Source organism: Pipistrellus kuhlii, unplaced genomic scaffold, assembly GCF_014108245.1.
Source record: "Pipistrellus kuhlii isolate mPipKuh1 unplaced genomic scaffold, mPipKuh1.p scaffold_m20_p_3, whole genome shotgun sequence".
NCBI lineage: Eukaryota > Metazoa > Chordata > Mammalia > Chiroptera > Vespertilionidae > Pipistrellus > Pipistrellus kuhlii.
Window position 1 is genome coordinate 174,986,445 of NW_023425529.1, and position 23,945 is coordinate 175,010,389.

Below are 23,945 nucleotides of genomic sequence, written 5' to 3' on the forward strand. Positions count from 1 at the left end.
CTGTCTACTACAGTCAGTGTGTTACCATGCCTTTATTTTTTTTTAAAGGATCATATTTTTTATTTATTTATTTTTAAAATCTATTTTATTGTTGTTGTTTTTTTACAGAGAGGAAAGGAGAGGAATAGAGAATTAGAAACATCGATGAGAGAGAATCATCAATTAGCTGCCTCTTGCACACCCCCTACTGGGGATGTGCCCGCAACCAAGGTACATGCCCTTGACTGGAATCGAACCTGGGACCCTTCAGTCCGCAGGCCGATGCTCTATCCACTGAGCCAAACCAGTTTCAGCTACCATGCCTTTATTGTTTTATTTTTTATTTTTTTTAAGAAAATGTTTTTATTGATTTTAGAGAGAAGAGGACAGAGAGGGATAGAGAGACAGAAGCATCGATGAGAGCGAAACATCACTAATTGGCTGCCTCCTGCATGCCTCCTACTGGGAATCACGTCTGTAACCTGGCATGTGCCCTGACCAGGAATCAAGGAAGTGTCCTCCTGGTTCATGCACTGACACTCAACCACTGAGCCACATCAGCAGGGCATGATCCTTGTTTTTATTTTATTTATTTATTTTTTTTTTTTAAGAAACTGTTTATTTTCCATCAACCTTATTTCTGTTCAGTTGAGACTTTGTGGAAGAGCAGCTTAGGCCACTCAGTGGCTGTTCCTACCCATTCAGGAGCCTGAGTGGTGGGGGCTGCAGACCAGTCCTCAGGGGCAGGCTGAGCCCTCCAGTCTTCAGTAGGAAACAGCTGACTGGGCACAGAGGGCACCTGTGCCTTCAGACCAGTCTGCGACCTCAGACTGCGCAGCAGTGAACACGGGAGCAGGAGCAGTCCCTTCACCCTGAGATTCCTCCTTGGCCACAGCCTTTCCAGCCTCGACTGCTCTTCCTTTTCAATCTCTTCGGGATCTCTGTAAAAGGGAAGATCAGGCATGACTTCCCACAGGTGTTCACGGGAGATGGTGCCACGCATGCGTAGTACTTCCCGGGCCAGCATCCACCATATCAGACCCACTGAGTGAGCCCCCTTGTTGTTGCAAGGGATGGCGATGTCCACATAGCGCAGAGGAGGGTCTGTGTTACACAGAGCAGTGGTAGGCAGGTTAGCATAAGACGCCTCTGTGAGAGGCTGCTGGGCAGCCCTGGGGTCAGTCACCACCAGAAGTCTTGGCTCCCGGAAGGCTGCCTGAATCTGGTTGGCGAAGGTTCCTGGAGTGACGCCGCCGGCAATAGGAGGGGCTCAGGGGCAGCAACAAACTTCAGCACAGCTCGCTGGCCAGTGTCCTGGAGATGACACTGATGTCAGCGGGGTTTTCAATGGCAGCAATGGCCCGAGCTGCCAGCAGAAGCTTCTCCCAGGTTCTCTTCAGATTGATGATGTATAATAGATGCCATCGCTTTTTCTTTTGTAGATGGAATACAGGACAGTACTGACAGGGTAGTCAGATGACTCCAAGTTCTCGTGAATACATCCCTCCTTTCCCGGTGAAGGAAAAACATTACCCAAAAGAGGAACTTGTCCTCCTTATAGTCTCCATTTCGGTTGTGTCTGTACCCCACAGGAGTATGAAGCTGAACGGTTGTATTATTGATCACTTCTATACAACACTCTTGATCAGGAAAGCTCAGTGGGCACACCCTACAGTATATCCCAACTGGGTCTTTACGACTCGTTTAGGATCCTTTCTTCCCTACAGGTTTCCTGGGTGTCTTAGTCCTCACTGGCTTCATGGCAGCAAGCTGCGCGCTGCCCAGGTGTGCACGCGGGATGCCAGGCTCGGCGGGGAGCCAGCTACCATGCCTTTAAAATGCACACAGGAAAAAAAAAAATGGACACAGAACTAGGAAACACCAGGACTTCTCCTCTTCAAAGTGACCTGAGGTCAACCGTTACTCATTTGAAGGAAAACAGCCCCCAAGGCCCACGTATTCTTATCGAAAGACACTCTTCCAATTTCCGAACGAATTCCTAAAACCGTGTTATTATGGACAATTTGAGACAAAGGCAAAGGTTTGCATGGATGTCCTAAACATCTGGGGATGTGGCTAGCAAGCAGGGTGGGGAACTCTGCCAGATCCCCATCTGCATGTCCATGTCCATGCTTTTGCAAGCTCCGCCCTCCTGCCTGGGATGGTAGGTAGACATTCCATTTCCATGCATCTGGGTGAAGACGGCACCTGTGGTCACATTTTTTATTTCAGTTGTTACTTGAGCATTCAGGAAAGAACTGGCTAAAGCCCACTTCCAACTCCTTTTTGGAACAAGAGAAAAGAGTCTTTGAACGCTGGACTCATAATTCTCCACAGGACCTAAGTTTCAGAGGGTATTATTTTGTCAGTTGTTTGTTCCTGAGAATTTTCCAAGCAAACCCTCCACTGTGGAATTGCTGCTCTGCTTTCTTGTTCTTTCTCACTTGGGGGAAATAAACAATGGGGCGGGAGGAGACAAATAGTCCACCAGGGGAGTGCGGTGCCATTTGGAAACACATGTCAAAGGCACATTTGAAATCTCTGAATTAATTGCACCTTTTTTATATGCCACCCACTTCATGGGGGGGGGGGGTGCAGGAGGGGAGGTTGTAAAAGAGTTTTTAAGAACCAAAATGAACCAAAAAGTAAAAATGCAGGAGGAGAACATAAGCAATACATTCTGATTGAAAAGAATGATAGCCATCAAACATAAAACATACTGCCAAGCCAGGAAAAGTAGAAGACAGCTGACTGCACAATTCTGTGTGTCATTACAGGAAACAGTTCCTGTAAAGGAAGCCCATTCCCAGTGCTTGGTTCTGAAGTGGATTTGTCCAGGACTTCCATGTTTAAAGACATTTTTCTAGGTGGGGCAATTGCTTATACGCGTTCATTGGTGAGTCCAACTAAGTACCGTTCTAGCCAGTTCCATCAAGGAGGTTCTCTAGGGTAGAAACCATTCATCTCCACCAGTTGGCTTTTCCCATAAATGGTCCTGTGGCTACAAACACTAGGTTTGGCAGACAGCTCCAGTTGCACTAAATTCCGGGGTTCAATAGAACTTCTTTTGTAACTTCAGAGTGCACCTGGGATGTATGGCTTCATCTCTCAGGAAGCTCAGCACCAACTATTGTAGATTTGGTCAGAAACAGCAGCTTATTCCACAGGACTGAGGTTCGGCAGTAAGGGTATTAAATATCCAGATGCCATGAGGACAGTCTCATAACATCTGGTTATTTAATACTCCTGGTATCTGTGAGTTCATCTCTTTTCTTGGCTTTAGATCCAACTACTGGTATTGAAATCTTGTGGTTCTTTTTTTTTTTTTTCTCTCCCGCTCTGAGTCAGGTCGCCCCCATATCCTCTTCACATTTGTAATTTCTGTTGTTAGTGTGCCTTCCCCTGTTTCATGCCAAGATGTGGATTCTTTTTTTTCTTCTTCTAAATTCTTTCCTGTAGGCATTATGAAGCTGTACATCTGAATTGTGATACCCTTGCCAGAAGCAAAGATAAGCACTTCAAAGATTATTTACTTATCATAACCCAAGGCTCAGATCTGAGAAGATGGGGCTCTGGGGAGCTGAAGTACTGTGTAACACTTCCTGGTTTTCAAGAACTTAGGCCTGGAATATGCTCTTTTGTGATGTCCACATGGCCACCAAACAATTAGGAGGGTTTCGAAGAGAAAAGACACATGTTACTTGAATAACTTCTCCAAAATTTCTTCTTTAAATATATAGCCAATAAATGAGGCAGCCCTTCCTCACTCCGTTGAATAGCTATAAATCCTTGAAGATCTAAAGATGAACTTATTAAATAACTCTTACTAAAAATGAGTAACTTTGTAATGTAAAAAATCTGCTTGGCATATTTAATAAAGAGTGATGTGAATGGAATTGATTCATTAGAAACCCAAATCTAACCCAACTGATGTCATTGCTAAAAATAAAAGAGAAGAATAACACATTTGGGGGAATTTCCATGGGGTGAATGTCTTGACAAATTACTCTTTCTTTCCTTCTCTTTTCCAATGCTAATTAATGAGGGTAAAGGACAGCAAAGGAGAACTATTCCTGGCAGAAGGTATCCTAAGAGGATCCTTGCCCTGGGAAGGAGGTTAGGAGGTAGCCTGATGGTCCAAGGAAAAGGAGTCCAAATTAACCCAAACATCATTGATTTAGGAGGATCTAGGTTTGGGCTAGAATCTCCATGATCAATTTGGATCCTTACTGGATTCTGGACACTCAGTCTTCTCTGATTTGCACCTTTTCTCCTAGGACTTGACTACATCTATTCCACTTTCTAGTGTAGAGGAAGCAAAGGTCAAGTTTACTCAGAATTTTTCTGCATGCCAATGGCTGACTTGGCATTGGACTACCTCAGTGGGAACTTGAACATATACACTTATCACATATTCTGAATTCTGGGTTAAAATCTTTCTGGATCCTTTACCAGATGTGATTATAGCTATCTTCTACAACAACACTGTACTGAACACTAGATGTGGTTAGACTATCAAAACTTTTATGTATGGTATTAGGACTTAAAGATTGTTCTATAGAAACCTGACTTAATGCATCATTTGGGATAATCAGGCATGCATATAGGTTGAGAGAACTAATCATGGAGGTTTAAGGAGAGAAGAGAAGGTAGGAAACGAGAATACAAGACTCAGAGACAAACCACCTGCATTACCACTGTCCTGAATCCAGTTCTGATAATGTCCCAAAAGGCTATTCACAGATCTTAGCCCAGCCATGCTTCAGTAACAAAATACCATAGACTTGGCTCAGTGGATAGAGCATTGGCCTGCAGACTCAAAAGTCCCAGGTTCAATTCCAGTCAAGGGCATGTACCTTGGTTGCGGGCACATCCTCAGTAGGGGGAGTGCAGGAGGCAGCTGATGGATGTTTCTCATCAATGTTTCTAACTCTCTATCCCTCTCCTTTCCTCTTTGTAAAAAATCAGTAAGATATATATATATTTTTTAAATATCATAGACTAGATGGCTTATAAACAACAAAAATTTATTTCTCATGGTTTTGGAGGCTGGGAAGGCCAAGATCAAGGTGTCAACAAATTTGGTTCTGATGCAAGCCCACTTCCTGGTTCATCAAGGGCCGTATTCTTGTCCTTTTCTCATATGGCAGAAAGGGCAAGAGATCTCTCAAGGGTCTCTTTTATGAGGGCACTAATTCCACTCACGAGGGCTCCACCTTCATGACCTAATTACTTCTCAAAGACCCCACCACCTGATACCATCACATTGGGAATTATGTTTCAACATACAAATTCTGGGGAAACATAAACATTCAGTCTATAGTGTCACGCTTGTCAACCCCTCCCTGGCATCATACAAGTACTTGTATGTCTATACAAAGATTTCCAGGGATGAGGAAGCTATAGATCTCTAGATTGTGTTGATTTCCATTTCAGAGCTTTTTTTCAGATTCCTTAAAAGCCAGAAGAACTTTTAACGTGTGTGCCCTTTATTTGAGTCCTTTATTTCCTGACCATTCCCAACATGATAATGGGAAACAATTTTCATTGTTTTGCCAGACTTACTGGTTTTATTTTGAGTATGTAAAATATAACATGACACTTACACCAAAACTATTTTTAAAAATACTCAGAGAAGTATCACTCTCCCATACCCTGACCCTATTCCTCCATCCTTTCCACCCTGCTCCAACCCATTCATTCATTAATTCATCCAACTTTTAATGATCCCCCACTGCTATTGCTTCTTGGTTCTCAGGACAACATATGTTATTGCCATTGGGAGATACCACTGTCTTTCCTCCTAGATGGAAACCTTGCCTCCAAACCGCAGTCAGCATTGGTAGCAGACCCTTGAGTTAAAGAAATTCATCCTCAGACCCTTATTCATTCCAGGAGTGACGCTGCTGGCCTCTGCACTTGAAACCCAATGCTTCTTTGATAAACTACACCTGGATCCCTTACAGCAAACTCAACCTGGGAACTATGGCCAAGTCTCAGTGGAAAGTACTTCCAGATGATCTTCCAGAAAGATGTTTCAGAAAGAAAGAGAGCTGAAACTGGTTTGGCTCAGTGGTAGAGCGTCTGTCTGCAGACTGAAAGGTCCTGGGTTCGATTCCGGTCAAGGGCATGTACCTTGGTTGCGGGCACATCCCCGGTAGGGGGTATGCAAGAGGTAGCTGGTGGAAGTTTCTCTCTCATTGACATTTCTAGCTCTCTCCCTTCCTCTCTGTAAAAAATCAATAAAATATAAAAATAAATAAATAAATAAATAAAAAGAGATTGAGCTGCTCTGTGGCTTGGCTTTCCTGACGCTCCAGTGTGGTCATGGCTTTCCCTAACTTCAGAGAGCTGCCCTGCAAGCAACAAGGACTCCACTCACTGGAACCCCTTCTGGAACTTAGTTAACTCTTCAACAAAGGGAGTCTGAAGCCGTTGGTCTTGGCTATGTCCAAGATGAGTCATCTGCTGTTTCAAGTACCTGATTGAATATGGATAGAATGAAGGGGCTCGCTGGGTGTTCTGGCCGGCGGAACAGTTCCATGCGTTGATGGGGGCTGGGGGAGACTGTGTTCTCAGCACAGAAGGCACGTGGGGCACAGAGCAGCTGGGTTGGCAGCCTCCTCCAGCTATGAGTCACTCATTTGATCGCAGCCCTCCTCCTGCCAACGGGCCCTGCCCTGCGCCAGCTGCTGGGCCCTTGCTTATCACTGGACAGCCCCCTTTGTTTTGGCGCTGAGAAGGCAACAGCCCGAAGGAGAACGCTTCGGAAGGAAGAAAACCAAGGGCATTTCTCAACAGCACCAGCTCGAAAGGGCATTCGGCAGGGCCCGTGCAGGCCTCGGGGAGCTGGTCTCCCGAGCAGTGGGCTCGAGCCGTGTGATTATCACCTTCCAGGTGCTGGGAAGTCTGGATTTCTCCTTTGTGGTTCCTCTGAAGTGACCATGAAAGGAAAGAAAGGATGTAGGAGAGACATGTGTTCCTGCAGTGATGTTAGAGCATGCCACAAGTCCTGGGAATGGCTACAGCTGGCTCTCCTTGGTATCCGTGTGCCATTTAGCAAACAGAAACTGGCCATCTAATCCAGTCCCTTGTCTGGTTTTCACTCACATACTCCTGTGTTCTGAGCACCAAGGAAAAAAAAAAAATCCTTCATACGAGCAAATCCTTCATTCATAGACTCCCTGGGTTGCATAAATAGAAGTTCTTAGCTTGGTGTCTAATGAAAACATTGAAAAACTATGAATGACATAATAATAGTCTCTTTGTTTACCTGAGTTCTCTGTTCCAAAAGACTTACCGTCCTAGTATTTAAAATATCATTTTACCTTCTTACAGTATTTCTCTGATATATGTAGGAACCAGGATGGGTGACCTACATTTTTAAGAGAAAATTGAGGTCTGGAGAGGTAAATAGATAGGTGAGTTGTAAACGCAGGGTTGCATGCCTTCTGTTCTCCACTAAGCACCCCTGTACCATGTGTGACTGAATGTTTACTGGGGACCCAGCAACATCTTGGCTGACCTTCAACATTCAGCTCATGTTTGACCCTGCCCATAAAAGCTAGCTCCCCTTTATCCTCTGCACTCCTCATTCCTGGGTCATTCTTTTTCTTTTTCTTTTTTTTTTAATATATTTTACTGATTTTTTACAGAGAGGAAGGGTTAGGGATAGAGTTAAAAATATCCATCGGCTGCCTCCTGCACACCTCCTACTGAGGATGTGCCCAAAACCAAGGTACATGCCCTTGACCGGAATCGAATCTGGGACCCTTCAGTCCCAGGCCAATGCTCTATCCACTGAGCCAAACCAGCTAGGGCTCCTGGGTCATTCTTGACTCGCTATTGGGTCAGTCTTGGGGATGCGGGTACTGTTTTTTATTTTATTATAATGAGGGGTGATGCAGCATGTTCTCTCTCTCTAAGAAGACTGTGAGGGCCCTGAGGTCCACGGCCATGTCTGAAACCACTTTGTTTCCCCATTCCTTAGCTCCTTGTGTTGTATACAGTCAGCACTTAATAAAAGTGTTGATGCCATTTATGATGATGTGCGGTTTACAGTTGATGACAACAGCCACTACTTAGGAAAAAATTATGTCCCTCAAATCATATAGGGTTGTAAGTTGGCAAAGCACTGCCCCCGGCCTTATATGATATCAGCACCCCACGGGCACACAACATCCCCAAGTACAGAGCATGGCAGTGAATCTTCGAGTCTGTGACTTGCCAGACAGTTCTTATAACTGGTGAGTGACGGGACTCAGACTGGAATCAAGTCCGTGCTCAAAGCCAGTGGTCTCTCCTCCACAGCACAGCCACCACTGTTGTTTATGAAGAATTACGCCCTTGCCCCCACTGAGATGCCTGAGGCCTCTCACCAAATCTCTCTGTATTTTTCTATACTACTGTGCTCCATTACAAATACCAAAAGTTAATACTGAAGGCACATTTTCTATTTTCTTAGGCATGTCATGCAAACATGGCCTCTCTGATGAGGTGGGTAGTAAGAGCTGTGCACAAATTTTAATAGAACATTTTCAATTGAATTACCCTAGGTACACTCCCACTGTGACAGTGTGCCCTGCGGTACCCCAGACTGAGAACATTCTCTCTTGAATCATCTAGTCAACTCAGGCCAGTGATCTTTCAAGCTGCCAGCCTCCCTGATGCCGAGGCCTGGATGGACCTATCACATGGACATGTGGGGATGTCCGAGGTGTCTACCCATTTCAGCCCCTGCCAGGTCCTGCACCAGGCTCTGCTTCTGGCCTCCCAGGCTGCATGCCTGCACCGAAATCGCTATGTCTCCACGGTCCCCTTCCTGAGGTGCCTCCCTCCTCAGACTTGTCACCTGGTTCTCAACCCCAAGCTGGACAGCTGGACAGAGAGAGCAGTGAGGTTTTCCTGGATGACTGCTCTAAAACACCAAATTCCACTTGGCTGGCATGGCTCAGTGGTTGAGCATCAATCTATGAATCAGGAGGTTATGGTTTGATTCCAGGTTAGGGTACATGCCCAGGTTGAGTGTTTGATTGCCAATGGAGGTGTGTAGGAGGCAGCCGGTCAATGATTCTCTCTCATTGTTGACATTTCTCTCTCTCCATCTCCCTTCTTCTTTGAAATCAATAAAAAATATATTAAAAAACAAAAACAAAACCCACTTAATTCCATTTTCTGCACCAACTGAAAAGAAGCAAGAATCTACAACTTCCCAAGCTTTTTGCTCTGTATTGTGAGATTTTTCTCCTTCAGGCTGAGTCTCAGTGTCATTAATATGCCAGCCTGCAGATTAATGACACCTTGGGTGTATGATGACACTGTCCCGATATTCTCAGCAGCTGAACCCCTTAAACAGGGGTCTACTTAGATGGGCTCAGTGCTGAAAGGCATTCTGGCCCAGCGTTACTCAGCAGGTCAGCGGGCAGCGTTTTCAAAAATTCTCAGGGGACTCCTCTTACAGGAGGGATTGTTTTCTTCTTCAATGCTTAGGTATCACTTAGACACATGTGTCAAACACAAGGCCCGCGGGCCAAATCCATCCCGCCAGGCCTTGCAATGTGGCCCGCACCGCGCTGTCATCACTGCACTCCGCTGCGTTTCCATCACAATGACAGTTTATGACTGTTCAGTAAACCATTCAGCCCGCGATTTAGGCTGGATTTTAGATTTTGGCCCCTTCTCTGATTGAGTTCGACATCCCTAACTTAGGATGAAATTTAGTGAAAACCACCTGAATCCAGTGTTGTACATAAGTTTACAAATCATTGAGATGTTTTCCCATGATTTTAAAGCAATGCTTTCAAATTTTCATTACCTTGTAGGGTCCTGTTCTCTGGGGTCCCCAAACTTGGATCAGCTTTAAGACACACCTCTATTTCTTGGCAGTGGCCCAAGGGTGCTCTGCTTTTGAGCTGCTTCTCCGTGTTATGCTTTTACTGCAGGAATTCCGTTTTCCAAAACGATGTCTCAGTCTTTCTGGGATAAAGGACTCATAAACCTCCAGAGGCTACCCAGTGCCCCTGATATGACACATGGTAAAGTCAACCCTCTGCCTGGTTTCTCTCCACCTCCAGTCACAAAGGCCTGCGAAGTGAGCTCAGTCCTCGGCAGATTATTTCATCAGCCCCAGTACAGGCATGTCAGGGCTCTGCCAGCAAGAATCTGGTTTCAGCAGCAACTTTCCTTTTAAAGGGCCAGGGTAATCGCTTCTACCCAAACCCCAGAGGATCGCATTGCAGGAAGCAAACACAGGAGAGCAGGGCATCTTGGCGGACAAGCTCCTTCCCTCTCCCCGTTGGCCTCCACACAAATGGCTCTCTGGGGGAGTGATGTCTACATCAAAAGCCGCTTGTCACTCAGTGGGCCTCCCAGATGGGGAAGTGTTTGTTTTGGCTCAGGACGAGTGTGTTCTCCGCATCCGGAGCCAGGAGCTGGATGCTATGGACACTTGCTGGCTGCAGCAGGGCGGGCTGGCGGGCGCCGTGCCTTTCCCAGCTCCCATTGCCAGAAAGGTCAGAGGAAAGTTAGACAATGCAAGAACTGAAGACCTCCCCCAGCCAGAGTAGCTCACTGGTTGAGCATCAACCTATGAACCAGGAGGTCACGGTTCGATTCCCGTTCAGGGCACATGCCCAGGTTGCAGGCTTGATCCCCAATGGGGAGGAGTACAGGAGGCAGCTGGTCAATGATTCTCTCTCATCATTGATGTTTCTATGTCTCTCCCTCTTTGAAATCAATAAAAATACATTTAAAAAAAAAAGAAAAGAACTAAAGATCTCTAGTCCAGGTTGCTAGGTGAGCCACAAGTATTATAAAAGCACTTCTTAAACTGAGTAGATAATCCAGCTCTTGGTAAAAGCATAACATTACAGATAGAAACAAGTAAATTTTTCCTATTCAACTTGTTTGCTCTTGCATCCATAGACTTTAGGAAAGTGTCTGCATTGAAAAGTCAATGACACAACTGGCATACCAGCATCCTGGGGTGAGAAATTGTGTTTTCTCTGTCAGTCACTGGCGACAATGGGATCACCGTTTGATGTTCTGAACCCTGAACAATTTCCTCAGTCATTGCCTTTTTCATTGATAGGAATTTGTAGCATCGTTCGGCGACTAAGAGCTATGACAACCTCAGAAAGCTCTCCTAGCTCACGTTTACACTCAGGAAAGACCCTCACTCTCAGCTCTACACCACGGGCCCAGCACGCTTAGTCAGGAATGGGCCAGTCATGTGGGAACAAACCAGAGAACAAAGTCACGATTGTGTGCTGTGACATGAGAATGATAGAAACAAAGAAGGGATTATTGGCTGAGGATAGGGATAGTCAAGAAACAGTGGCCAACATACATTAATATGGTATTGAGGCAGGTCTTGAAAAACAGTATGGTCATTTTCTTAGAGAGTTCTAAGTTCTGAAACTTGAATAATCCTCATAAAATAGTATAGCACTTAATATTTGCATATACATACCTTTCACAAACGGATCTTCTTTAATCCCATTTTCTGGGTGCCTTATCTCACTAATCCTTGTACAATTTCTTCAAGGAAAAAAAAACTTTATTTCTACATAATTTACATCCTTCAAACGTGACCCATGAGCCAGCAGTGTCTGCAACCACTAGAAACTTGAAAATGCAGAACCTCAGGCCCACCCAGGACCTGCTGACCTGAATCTGCATTTTAACAGGATCCCCAGGGGATTTGTAACTTAAAGTTTGAGAAGTGCTGGTGTGCACATTTTCCTCTCCAGACCACCAGTCTTTAAACATAATATTCAATTATGATACAAATGCTTCATTTTTAACATCACTGAGGTACAATTTGCACACCATACAATTCAGTCATTTGTAATGCACCATCCAATGGCTTTTGGTACTTTCACAGACTTTTACATCCATTATCTCCCAACCCTTCATTTCCCCAGGACTCTGGCCAATCTTAATTTGCTTTCTGTCTTTATAGTTTTGCCTATTGTGGACATTTCATATAAGTGGAACCACACAACATGTAATCTTTGTGACTGTCTTCTTCATTCAGCATAATTTTTATATGTTTTTTCATTTTTTTATTAAGGTATTATATGTGTACATATCTTACCAATTTTCCTCCCCACCCCCACTTCCATACATGCCCTCCTTCCCCAGAGTTTTGCATCCATTGGTTATGCTTATATGCATGCATACAAGTCCTTCAGTTGATCTCTTATCTCCCCCATATCTTCCTACTCTTCCCACTGTAATTTTTTATATATGTTTTATTGATCTCAGAAAGGAAGGCAGAGAGAGAGAGAAACATCAATGGTAAGAATCATTGATCTGCTGCCTTTTACACTCCCTCTCTCGAGACCAAAACCTGGGCATGTGCCCTGACAGGGAATAGAACCATGACCTCCTGGTTCATAGGTCAATGCTCAACCACTGAGCCACACGGTCATTGCACATCACAGTCAGACAATCAAACAGTCAGATGGTTGCTTGGGCATATATATATATATATATATATATATATATATATATATATATATTGCAAATTGTCTTCCACAAATTTATTTATTTATCCTCCTAACAAAGATTTCATCTTACGTACCTCTTGAAATGCTCCTTATTTCCCTCGGAATTCCTGTACAGAAAGACCCACATCCCATCTTTTCTGTGGGGCAGTGTGTGGAGGAGGGCTTGGGGTTTTTGTTTTGTTAATTTGGATATTATCCTTAGCCTTCCTGTGGTCCCTGCATTTCCAGGTATCTCTGCAGAGGTAAGAGCTCCAGGGCACAGGGTAGGAGGAGCGGTGAGGTGAGAGCAGGACACGCAGGACGGAGGGCGTTGTGACGGGCGTCTAGAGTAGACCATGGGCTGTGTTCTTGCTCAAGTGTAATGAACTACTTGGTATTCCTTTAAACTTGAATAAAAACTATAACTTTTCCTTTTCTGTCTCTCAGGCACCACCTCACTATTTGTGTCACTTGTAACTATGTTTACTTTTTATCATCTGTCTGTCTAAACTCTTTTTTAAAAAATGTGGCCCAGGGGGTTAGACTACAGGGTAATCTGTAATGGGTTTTCCAGTTTTGTGGTTCTCAGGGGGCTATTTCCCTTTAGATAAACAAATCACTCTTGCTTCTGTCTTGTGAAGCAGTGAAGGTTTCCGCCTTTCACAGATGTTAGAGAACTTGGTCATTACCGGCACCTCACCTTGACCTTTCAGTTGGCAATGGAGGCACTTCCTTTTCCTGTCAAGTGTTAACCTACCATGATTCCTCACATGGACCATCTGGAAGTATGTGGAGGTTCGTCTCCCTAGAAGATGACTCACCCCAACCTAAAAAGGGACTGGACATGAAGAATTCCTTTTAAACCCTAGCTAGACCCTGCACGAAGGACAGGGTTTCCTGCCTCATGGAGGGCTCTAATCAGAGGGAGACAGATTAGATTGGGAATTAGTATCTGCCCCTTTGTTTTGACCAGAGTCTCCATGTGGTTGGTGTTCCTGGTGGCATCTGACTGGCCTTTTCCTGGGCTCTGTAGATGCTCTGAGGGCCTTGTCTGGGAGTGAGTGAGGAGGTGCCAGATAAACTGTTAATGACTGGATGCAGCCTGGCTTTTAACTTAAGAGCATAGTCATCTAAATACATGAGTGAGTAAGATCCTCTTTCTCACCACCATGCCTCTGGAACACACCACTGTCTCTGTGTTCTGTTGAAGCGTTTCTCCAAGAAGCAGTCTTTCTCAAGATGGCTTCATGGAGGAGAGACTTCTTTTCTCCTGATGATGAGTCTGTCTAGCCTGGGCATTGAATCTTTCTCCTTTCCTCTTCTCACATGATCTTTCCCCTCCCCCGCTTTGGCTTTCTCCTGAGCCCCATCTTTCATCAGGGCAAAGACAGCCCCCTCTTCCAATGCTGCCCTGAGAGTTCCCAGTCCATGGCAGTTCCCCATCGGTCCCTTATAGATGGCCAGCCCTCAGGGGACACTGCAGCTCCTTCCTGACTCTGCTTCAGAGCTTCAGACCTGAGATCCTAACCATTAGCTCAAACTGGAGAGGGATGTCTCCACCAACCCGCTCTTCCTCCACAGTTGGCAGGTCACTCCACGCCCCGTTTTGGCACAAAGGAATACCAGTGGCTTTTACTGCAATGCTACCACTGTCTACGTGCAGTCAATCTCCCCTTCTGTATCATTTGGGGAGATGGCAGGAGATACCATGAGCTCCTTTTTCTAAAAGAAGGAAGCTGGAGGCCCTCTGAGTTACCATATCATCTGGCTACTCCATGACTCAAAGCCTAGAGAGGGCCTGAATTTTTACTTTTCTCTCAGGGTCTTATCTGAATCGGCAGACCTCAGAATATCTTTAAAACCAATCTAATCTTCCCTCTGCTCTGTTTCCATGCCTGTGCTGGGATTTTCCCATGGATTCATGAAGATGGAGAAGAGACACCCCCAGATGTCTCCCCAGAAGACATTTCCCCAGGCCACCCTTTGCCATTCTGGTGTTCTCCCAGCCCCGCTGAAGGGGAGGGTACCTCCACAGCCTGTGTTTACCAGGCAGTCCCTGTGACAAGGTCTGTCCTAGTCCACCAATGACCCCAACCTCAAGCCCAGGGAGCCCTCTGAGATGGGTTCTTCTTGTTGCTCTGCACACCTGCACCCCTCCTATATCCTCCTCTCCCTCCCCCTCCTCCTGTGTAGAAGAACAAAGGTCTCTGACCAGGTGTCACTTGCCAAGTTCCCAGGAAAGTTGCCTTCTCGCAGACAGGGTGTGAGGGAAGGCAGGAAGCTGTTGTGGTCACTAGCCAGTGCCCCGAGTGCCCTTCGGACAGGCGAGGTCAGGGCTGACTGCTGCTGAGGTCAGCCCAAGGGAATGTTCCCAGGTAACACCCCCTCCATGGCGAGAGCGGTGAGTCACGGGGAGAGAGGAGCCCTACCTCGATGTGAGCAAAACTGCACACTCAGGGCAAAGCCAGGGAGCAGGAGGTTAGTCACTCCTGGGCTTGGCACAGGTTCACCTACTGACTCCCCACAGGTTCACCTACTGACTCCCCACATTCTCTTTTTCTAGCAAATCCAAGTTCTGGTTGCTCCTCGCATGGATGGGCTCTCCCAGGCTGTTGGGAGTGAGTGGGAAGAAGCCACTCACCTTGCCCAGCTGCCTCCATGGGGAAGGAAGAGTCCATTCACTCGAGGACAAGGGGAGGTGGTGCCTGGCCCCCGGCACAAGGTAGAGAATTGGCAAACATTTACTCACTGAGCTGAGACGTGGGAGTCCACAAGGCACCACCATCCAGAGCTCTCTCCTCCAGACTCTTGTAGAATCGAATTTTCTCAGCAGAATAGACTGAGAGTCAGAGTCAGATCAAGTCTCTCACTTAGAAATGGTACCAATGGGCCCAGCACTTCCAAAGTGGGCTCCAGCAGCTGCGAGAAGACTATAGTGACTGTAAATGTGGGCAGCCACTAAGTTAGCCAATGAACGACAAGCTATGACACAATGAATGAGAAAAGGTGAGGAGAAATAATAATAGCTAACACTAAAGTAGCAGTCACTATACAAGCCCATTTCTAAATATGAAACATTTATTAACTCATTGAAGCTTCCTGGAAACCCCATGAGTTGAATACTATTATGAACCTCACTTAGGGGAGACTGAGGCACAGCAAAGTAAAGAAAATAAAGAAGTAAAATATAGCTTCGTGCATGATAAGAATTAATAGTCTGCATATATTATAACAGAAGGTCAGAAAAAATAATTTAAGGTCAGAAAAAATAATTTACAGCCAAAATAGGTTTGGCTCAGTGGTAGAGCATCAGTCTGCGGACTGAAAGGTCCCGGGTTCAATTCCAGTCAAGGGCATGAACCTTGGTTGTGGACACATGCCTGGTAGGGGGTGTGCAAGAGGCAGCTGGTCGATGTTTTTCTCTCATCGACGTTTCTAGCTCTCTATCTCTCTCCCTTCCTCTCTGTAAAAAATCAATAAAATATATTTTTTTTTAAATAAAAATAAAAAAATAATTTACCTATAGGGTTTGGGAACATTATCCCTTGCTTTCTCTGTCCTCAGCAGGGAGGGCTGCATTATATGGAGTGTCATGTCCACTTAAGCCTGAGTGCCTCCAACTCTGGAACTCAGACCTGGGAAAGTAGCAGTCTATTTACATGAAAACCAAATGACTCCTGGGAAAGAAAAACACACAAGTAACACTGGTCCTGAGGGAGAGAGAGGCAGGCAGACCTTGCTACTTACCTCCTTCCCCCTGATGTTGGTTCATTGTGGTCTTGGAGGCATGACCTTATTTGTTGATCTGAACAACATTCTGATTTTCAAAAGGGCAATACCCTGAATGGCAAATAATTAAATAAAAATATGTAATCTCTTTAGTCCAGCTGTGCAGCTAGATGGCTTTATCTGAGAGGGTATACGAGTAAGAGTGCTCTCAACTAACCCTCTAGGGATCACCTGGGTTATACCTAATGCAATAAACACAATTTATCAAAAGGGAGTGATCCAGGGAAAGGATGGCTGTCTTGATTTTTCTGATCTGTCTCATGGACCCATACCTGACTCTTATTTTAAACAGAATATAAGTAGAGTAGCATAAGAAAAGGGAATATACACTGAGTGGCCAGATTATTATGATCTCTGAATGCATAATAATCTGGCCACTCAGCATATATATATTAGAGGCCCAGTGCATGAATTTGTGCATTGGTGGTGTCCGGCCAGCCTGGCCAGGGGAGGGGACATTGGTGGTTGGCTGGCCTGCCTGCTGGTTGAACTCATGGCCTAGGAGACAATTTGCATATTAGCCTTTTGTTATATAGGATATACACTGAGGGGCCAGATTATTATGCGTTCAGAGATCATAATAAATTGGCCACTCAATGTTTAGTTGCTTCACAAAACTTGGGCACCAGCTGCTGGATCAGTTTAATGGCTCATAACATTAAAAGGGAGTCAAGAATCCTCTCCCAAGTTTCCAAGGAACATTATGCACCTCAGCACCCTTCTTCCCTCCCAGCCCTGAGAGGAAACGCCTCAGTAACTGCTGTATGGGCTCCGTGGTGTCTCAGGTGAAAGTGAACCATGGGAGGCAATGGTGCCACAGGATGGCAGAGACTGTAGCACCCAGCAGCCTCGCAGTGCCCAGTGGCATGGCCTGGCACCTAGTACATGCACATGGTATCCAGGAGAGGCCACAGGCCCTGACCAGAACCCTGGTACTGAATAAAAGCTTCTGTGGTATCTCAGTGATGGTGGGACTTAGTAATTAGGTAGGCAGAGCATCCAAACAGAGCAATGGAAAAAGAGAAATGTTCAGATAAACAGAAGAACAAACACCACGGAATTCCTGAAAAATAACTGTTGCAAGAGCAATAAACATGAGCGATTACTGTAAATATAACCTCCAATTAAAGAAAAACATTTAAATAGCCTCATAGAGAAGTACTTGAGTTGCTTTCATTTTAACTTAGATTTTAGGCAAAATCTGTATTTTAACAGAATAACATGTTCGCCAATGATAATTTTTCTGAAGCCAAAGGATATATTTAGATATCACAATATCAACCCAAAGGAGAGTTATTGTTTTTAAAAGCAGTTTCTTAGGAATTCGTGCTCATTTTTTGTTTCCTTAAAGTTTTGCTAATTCCTGATGAGTCTCTGCTGTTTCCTATTGTTTGAGTAATACTGGTGTTCCTGTGGACAAAACCCAAGACTCTATCAGGCGTCTTCAAACTACGGCCCGCGGGCCACATGCGGCCTGCAGAGGAATCTGATCCGGCCCGCCAGGTTTTTTGGGCAGTGAGTGCAGCCGAGGTGTTACAGTAGGAATTAGTAGTTCATATAGTCTGGCCCTCCAGCTCTCTGAGGGACCGTGATCTGGCCCCCACTTTAAAAAGTTTGAGGACCCCTGCTAGATGCACAAAGAAAGCTCCTGGCATCTGGATCAAGGCTTGCTACTTACCTCCTTCCCCCTGATGTTGGTTCATTGTGGTCTTGGAGGCATGACCTTATTTGTTGATCTGAACAACATTCTGATTTTCAAAAGGGCAATACCCTGAATGGCAAATAATTAAATAAAAATATGTAATCTCTTTAGTCCAGCTGTGCAGCTAGATGGCTTTATCTGAGAGGGTATATGAGTAAGAGTGCTCTCAACTAACCCTCTAGGGATCACCTGGGTTATACCTAATGCAACAAACACAATTTATCTTCAACAAAATAAGAATTGTATACTGTCTGGCTTGTCCTTAATTCTTCCCTAAGGGTCTATTTGGTTTAGCATCAAATATAAGATTAAGAGACTCCAAACTTCAGCTAAACAGCCACTCAAGGGATTTAGAGATGATCTCTTTACACAACAGAGAGTTAGTAGACATCTGACACCCCTGCACAGAGAGCACAGGCTATGCGTAGAATAGACGCACTTGTCCTAATGCTTTTTATTTGAAAACAAAATAAAAATCACTGTGACTATACACTCAAAAGACTCAACTTCCATGGTGTAAAATTTGGGGCAAGACAAAACTGTCCATCAATTTATAATGAGAAAGAAAATATTGAAGGTTACAGTGACTAGGCAATCACATAAAAATGTGTGTATCTACGTGTGTGGGTATATGTGGATACTGGTATTTGCATATATCTTAAATTTGCATAGCATAAGTGAAATGGAAAAGTCAACTCTAGTAACATTCTCAATAGGAATCCAAGCTTGGGTCTTCTAAGACCGATTCTAGTGTTCCTTGCCTCACCCTAGGCTGTACCCAAACGGGGATAGAAACTCACAGGGCAGAGGAGAAAACATGCAAGGAAATATGGCTCAGGCCCACCTACTGGCTAAGGATGAAGTATTTTTGCATAAGGAGTGAACCATAATATGCATTTTTCTCATGTATTCATGCTGGAAGCCAATTCCAGCATGTCAGCAGGGCTGAATCATCTGGAATGGCTGGGGGCATTTCCTTAAACCTGAAAAGGATGCATAAATGATTGCTTGTTGCCAGACAGTTAAGGGCATTTTAATCTACATGTTATTACCTCCTCCTGGCTACACACCTGAGCAGCCAGTTAATTCTTCCAATCTGGACAATGGATTCTGTAGACCAAACCCTGGTCTTTGAAGTGTATGTCTACTTTGCCTTAGGACAATTTGTGTTAAGAGAAAAGCAAGGGGTCCTGAGACAGAGGAATACTTGGTTTCTTTAGTCAAGCTCCTCTGGCCCCCCAAATGCCTTTCAAAATTATGTTTTGTCTCTGGACTCTGTGTTAATTTACACACAGTGCTTCTCCAGATTCCTGAACCCTTCTAGATGCTGGATCAAGACCACCAACATCACCGAAACTGGTTTGGCTCAGTGGGTAGGCATCGGTCTGTGGACTGAAAAGTCCCAGATTCGATTCTGGTCAAGGGCATGTACATTGGTTGTGGGCCCATCCCTGGTGTGGGGTGTGCAGAAGGCAGCTGGTCGATGTCTCTCTCATCGATGTTTCTAACTATCTCTATCCCTCTCCCTTCCTCTCTGTAAAAAATCAATAAAATATATATATTTTTTTAAAAAGACCACCAGCATATTCAGACTTAATAAAATAGTTCTCAGAGGTTTTTTAATGTATATCTTTTATTGAGTTCAAAGAGAAAGGAAGAGGAGGGAGATATAGAAACATCAATGATGAGAGAGAATCATTGACTGGCTGCCTCCTACATTCCCCCACTAAGAATTGAGCCCACAACTGGATATGTACCCTGACCAGAAATCGAACCAAGACCTCCTGGTTCATAGGTTGACACTCAACCACTGAGCCACACCAGCCAGGCAGTTCTCATAGTTTTAAAGTGAAGAAAAGTAGAGAAACAGGGAAGGAGAAAGAGATAAATGGTTATAGAGAGAATGAAAAGGGTGTATCTCTTTCTCTGTGTCTCTCTGTTTCTGTCCCTCTTAGAGCTGCTTTTCTCCAAAAATATCATAGAACCATGGAAAGAGCTGCAAAATCCCACAGTGTGGCACTACAAAGTTACAAACTGGGGAAATGGACTTAGACACGGGATGGGGAATAGAGGAATGCAGCAGGAAGGTTCCGGAAGGCAGAGGCGCCTCAGCGAAGACACCCCCCAAGCCCGTGGGCCAGACCTGGCTCAGCTGGAGAGGTTTCCATGTCACGATGCACCAGCAGAGCGAAGTTCACCCCTAGTTTATCTGCCAATGAGAGATAAGACACAGTTTAATATTTGCATTGTGTCTGCAGGGTCAGTGCAAATATTTGTGCACAAACACGTTCAGATGACAGCGATGGATGGTTACATTTTCTAGAATTAATTATTTCATGTTCGTAACGCTTGCCTGCGTGGCAAAGTGTTGGGTGGAGAGCACAGCTGTTGCATCCAGCCCCTTCCTTTACAGAGGAGGGAACGGATTCGGGTCTCCCATATGGTTTGCATATGCATGCAGCTTATGTAAAGTGATATTTTTAAAGGCGAGGGCGTAGCTGAGCGTTCAGAACTATTTATTTAAACTCTCTTGGCTTCCTTTGATTCCCCAGAGCACTGAGTTTTCTACAAGCAGAATTGGAGCAGTAACCTCTGTTACAATTTCGTTTCCGCCATGCCAGCTCTTCTTCTGGGCAGACCTCTTGCCCCGGGAAGAAATGCTGATGATATGGCAACGGCAACCAAACAGAAGATTAGGTGCTGCTGGGGAAGGAGCCTTACTCATAGCTTGGTATACATCCTGTCAGTTATCGTGAATAGTATGTGACGGGAAACCAGGAAGTGGCAAAAGTCCTACCAACCCCATCTCTTTGACGGGGAAGGTGGAGCGGTGAGTGATTGCATACCAGGCACCTTGCCAGGCTCACCACAGAGCAGGGCTGGGTTCATTCATCACCAAGACGGCAGCAGACAGCCTCTGCTCTGCTATGAAGTGTAGGCCTAAAAGGATTTGACATGCAGGGCTAAGTGGATGAGCCAACGGTATAAAGAGTCCAAAAGGAATATGCTGTCCTTTGCCGAAACCAGTTTGGCTCACTGGATAGAGCATCGGTCTGTGGACTGAAAGGTCCCAGGTTCGATTCCGATCAAGGCCATGTACCTTGGTTTCAGGCACATCCCCAGTAGAGGGTGTGCAGGAGGCAGCTGGTTGATGTTTCTTTCTCATCGATGTTTCTGGCTCTCTATCCCGCTCTCTTCCTCTCTGTAAAAATTCAATAAAATATATTTAAAAAACACAGTGGGGAGGATAGGGAGAAATGGGGGAGATCAACCTAAGGACATGTGTGCATGCATATAAGCAAAACCAATGGATGAAAAACTCTGGAGGGGCAGGGGCAATGGAAAGATATGTACACATATGTATACACATTAATAAATAAATATTTAAAAAACCAAAAACAAACAAAAACCAAAAGGAATATCCTGTCCCAAACCAAAATACTAGTTAAGAGCAAAGGGAGAAGAAAAATCATGCAAGCAAAAAAGGTAGCTTAGCTTCAAAAATGGATCTTTCGCCGACGGTCTTCTCCCAGTTTGTAAATAACAAAATCTAACCAATGTGTCATACTGGAGAGAAAAAAACACACACTTTTTTCACATTTCTGTGTAGATGGATAGCATGTGACTTAATTTTAGAGTGGCAGGCCCCGGATTGCATGGCTTTGACGTGGAAGATCTCACCCAATGGAGGGACTCCTTTAATCCCCCGGGTTTGACACAGACCCAGTTAGTCCTTGAACGTTGCCAGTGTTACTGGCAAGTCGTGACCTAGCCAGGCATGTCATTCTACCTTCAAACAATCCTAATTACTACAAAGTCCTATGTAATAGGATGAGGCTGGGTTTGGGATACTTCTAGAAGTTCACATGTCCCTCACCAAGTATATTGTGCACGAAGTAATCTGATGGGGAGCTTTGTTTGACCCAAAGAAAGAGGTAGAGAGGGAAGACAAGGCAAATAGAGTCGGCACAGAGTTCCATTCTAGCCTTCTGGCCTGGTTGGAGCCGTGATAAAAGTGAGGATTAAGGGCCGGAAAATGATAAACTCCGAGCACAAGCATGCTACCAGCTGGGGTCAGCAGAGAGCCTTTCCCTGCCGTTGTCATGGAGCCCAGCCACGCTGTGAGCCTTGATGGTGAGCAGCTTGGAGAGCACTGATCAAGGGCACATGTGCAAAGACATTGGCCTGATGTGTGGCCCAACCGCTATAGCAAGTACCATTGTAAGGCCACTGACATGGAGAAGGGAGACAGACTAGGGAATGAACGCAGGACTGATGTAGACAGGCTGGGTATTGGGAAAGTCCCAGAAATATTTTGGTTGGGAGGCAGGGGGACAGGAGATGTGGGTGCAGGGAACTGCCAGTGAGTAGCAGTGCGGGTGGACCGACCCCCTGGGTCACAGGTCTCAGTGCATCCAGGCTGGTGAGCCTGAGCAACGCCTGGACCACCTTTATGGCGATTCCTAGTCGCTTCCTTTGCAACAGAAGCTAATTAAGTTGCTGCTCATTTACAGAGACTGCGAGGGTCGGATGTGTAATTAACTCTGAACAGTTGTCTTTTAAGTCACAGGGTGCTTTTGTCCATAGAAATAATTAATGACTTCCGTATTTTCATCATAGAAAGCATACTTTAATCTCCAACAATATGAGCAGTGAGAAGCAATAAAGTTAAAAGCTGTCAGCTAAAAGAAGAATGACCATGTAATGTATCATCCAAACCAGGACACTTCTGAGAGAGAGTGTCATTATTATGCTGAAACAAAAAACAATAATATGGAATGTTCTGGGTAAACTGGGCCATATGGTTACCCTACCTACAACTGACTCATGCTTGGTAAGACATACTTGGGCACCAAAATCAAGCGGCAATACTTGTATTTATCCAACCGCCTGGAAGGCAGCCTCAATGTGGCTGGGCCGTCTGGAAGCCTGGGCATCCCCTGCCAGCTGATGCCAACCTTCTCCAGCACCAACAACAAAGAAAGGGGTCAGGGGACAGAATGTTCTAGAAACCTCAAAGAGTAATATAGACTTCTTTCTTGCAAGTTTATTTTGTATTGGTTTCGGGTGGACAGCTTAGTGGTTAGGGAAGGAGGGTGCTGAGCGTTCATGCCTTCCTCAGCGGCCACTCTCCCCAAATCTACATGCTTCCATCAACCCAGAAGCTTTCCACACCCAGTTCCTTCTGGTTTTTATGGAGGCTCACCACACACCCATGGTTGACTAAAGCCTTGGCCATTGGCTGCTGATTCAACCTCCAGCTCCTCTCCCTTCCCTGAAAGTTCCCGCCTGCTAATCACATGGTTGGTTCTTTAGGCAACCAGCCCTTGTCTTCAGGTGAAGTTCAAATGCCAGCCACCTCCTTCACATAACGTCACTTGGGAAATTTCAAGTGTTAGCAGCTTTGTGCCAGAACCAGAGATGATGACCAAAAATATATTTCCCTTTTTCATTTTATTTTAAATCTTTACTGTTGAAAGGATTACATATGTCTCCTTTCCCCCTATCCCATCTTCTAGCCTGCCTCCACCCTCCACCACAGTATATTTCTTGTTATAAACTACTAGAGGCCTGGTGCACAAAATTCATGCACAGGTAGGATCCCTAAGCCTAGCTGGTGATCAGGGCTGACAGAGGCCTTCCTTCCTCTGGCTGCCAGCTGCCAGCTGGACCTTCCTTCATTCCATGCTGCCCCCTGGGGTCAGCACACATCATAGCGAGCAGTTGAACTCCCGGTCAGTCAAACTCCCCAGTGGAAATTTGCATATTAGCCTTTTATTATATAGGATAATAAATATCACACAATCAGGAGTAAGTGGAGGGAAAATGCCAACTAAGGCTTTTATATTTTTTGGAGGAGGGTAAAGCTATTGATTAACTGTATATTTTTTTTAATTAAGTATGCATGTTCTATTTTTTGGGGTCAATACTGAAAAATGGAAACTGTATCACTTAAAAATACCAGAAGGAAAATATTAAGAAAT

The 23,945-nt window shown here is 45.0% G+C and overlaps 1 pseudogene; it reads right to left on the reverse strand.

The window, feature by feature from the left end:
• Positions 1-728: 728 nt before the first annotated feature.
• On the reverse strand, positions 729-13,913 carry LOC123653154 (annotated as a pseudogene).
• Positions 13,914-23,945: the final 10,032 nt, after the last annotated feature.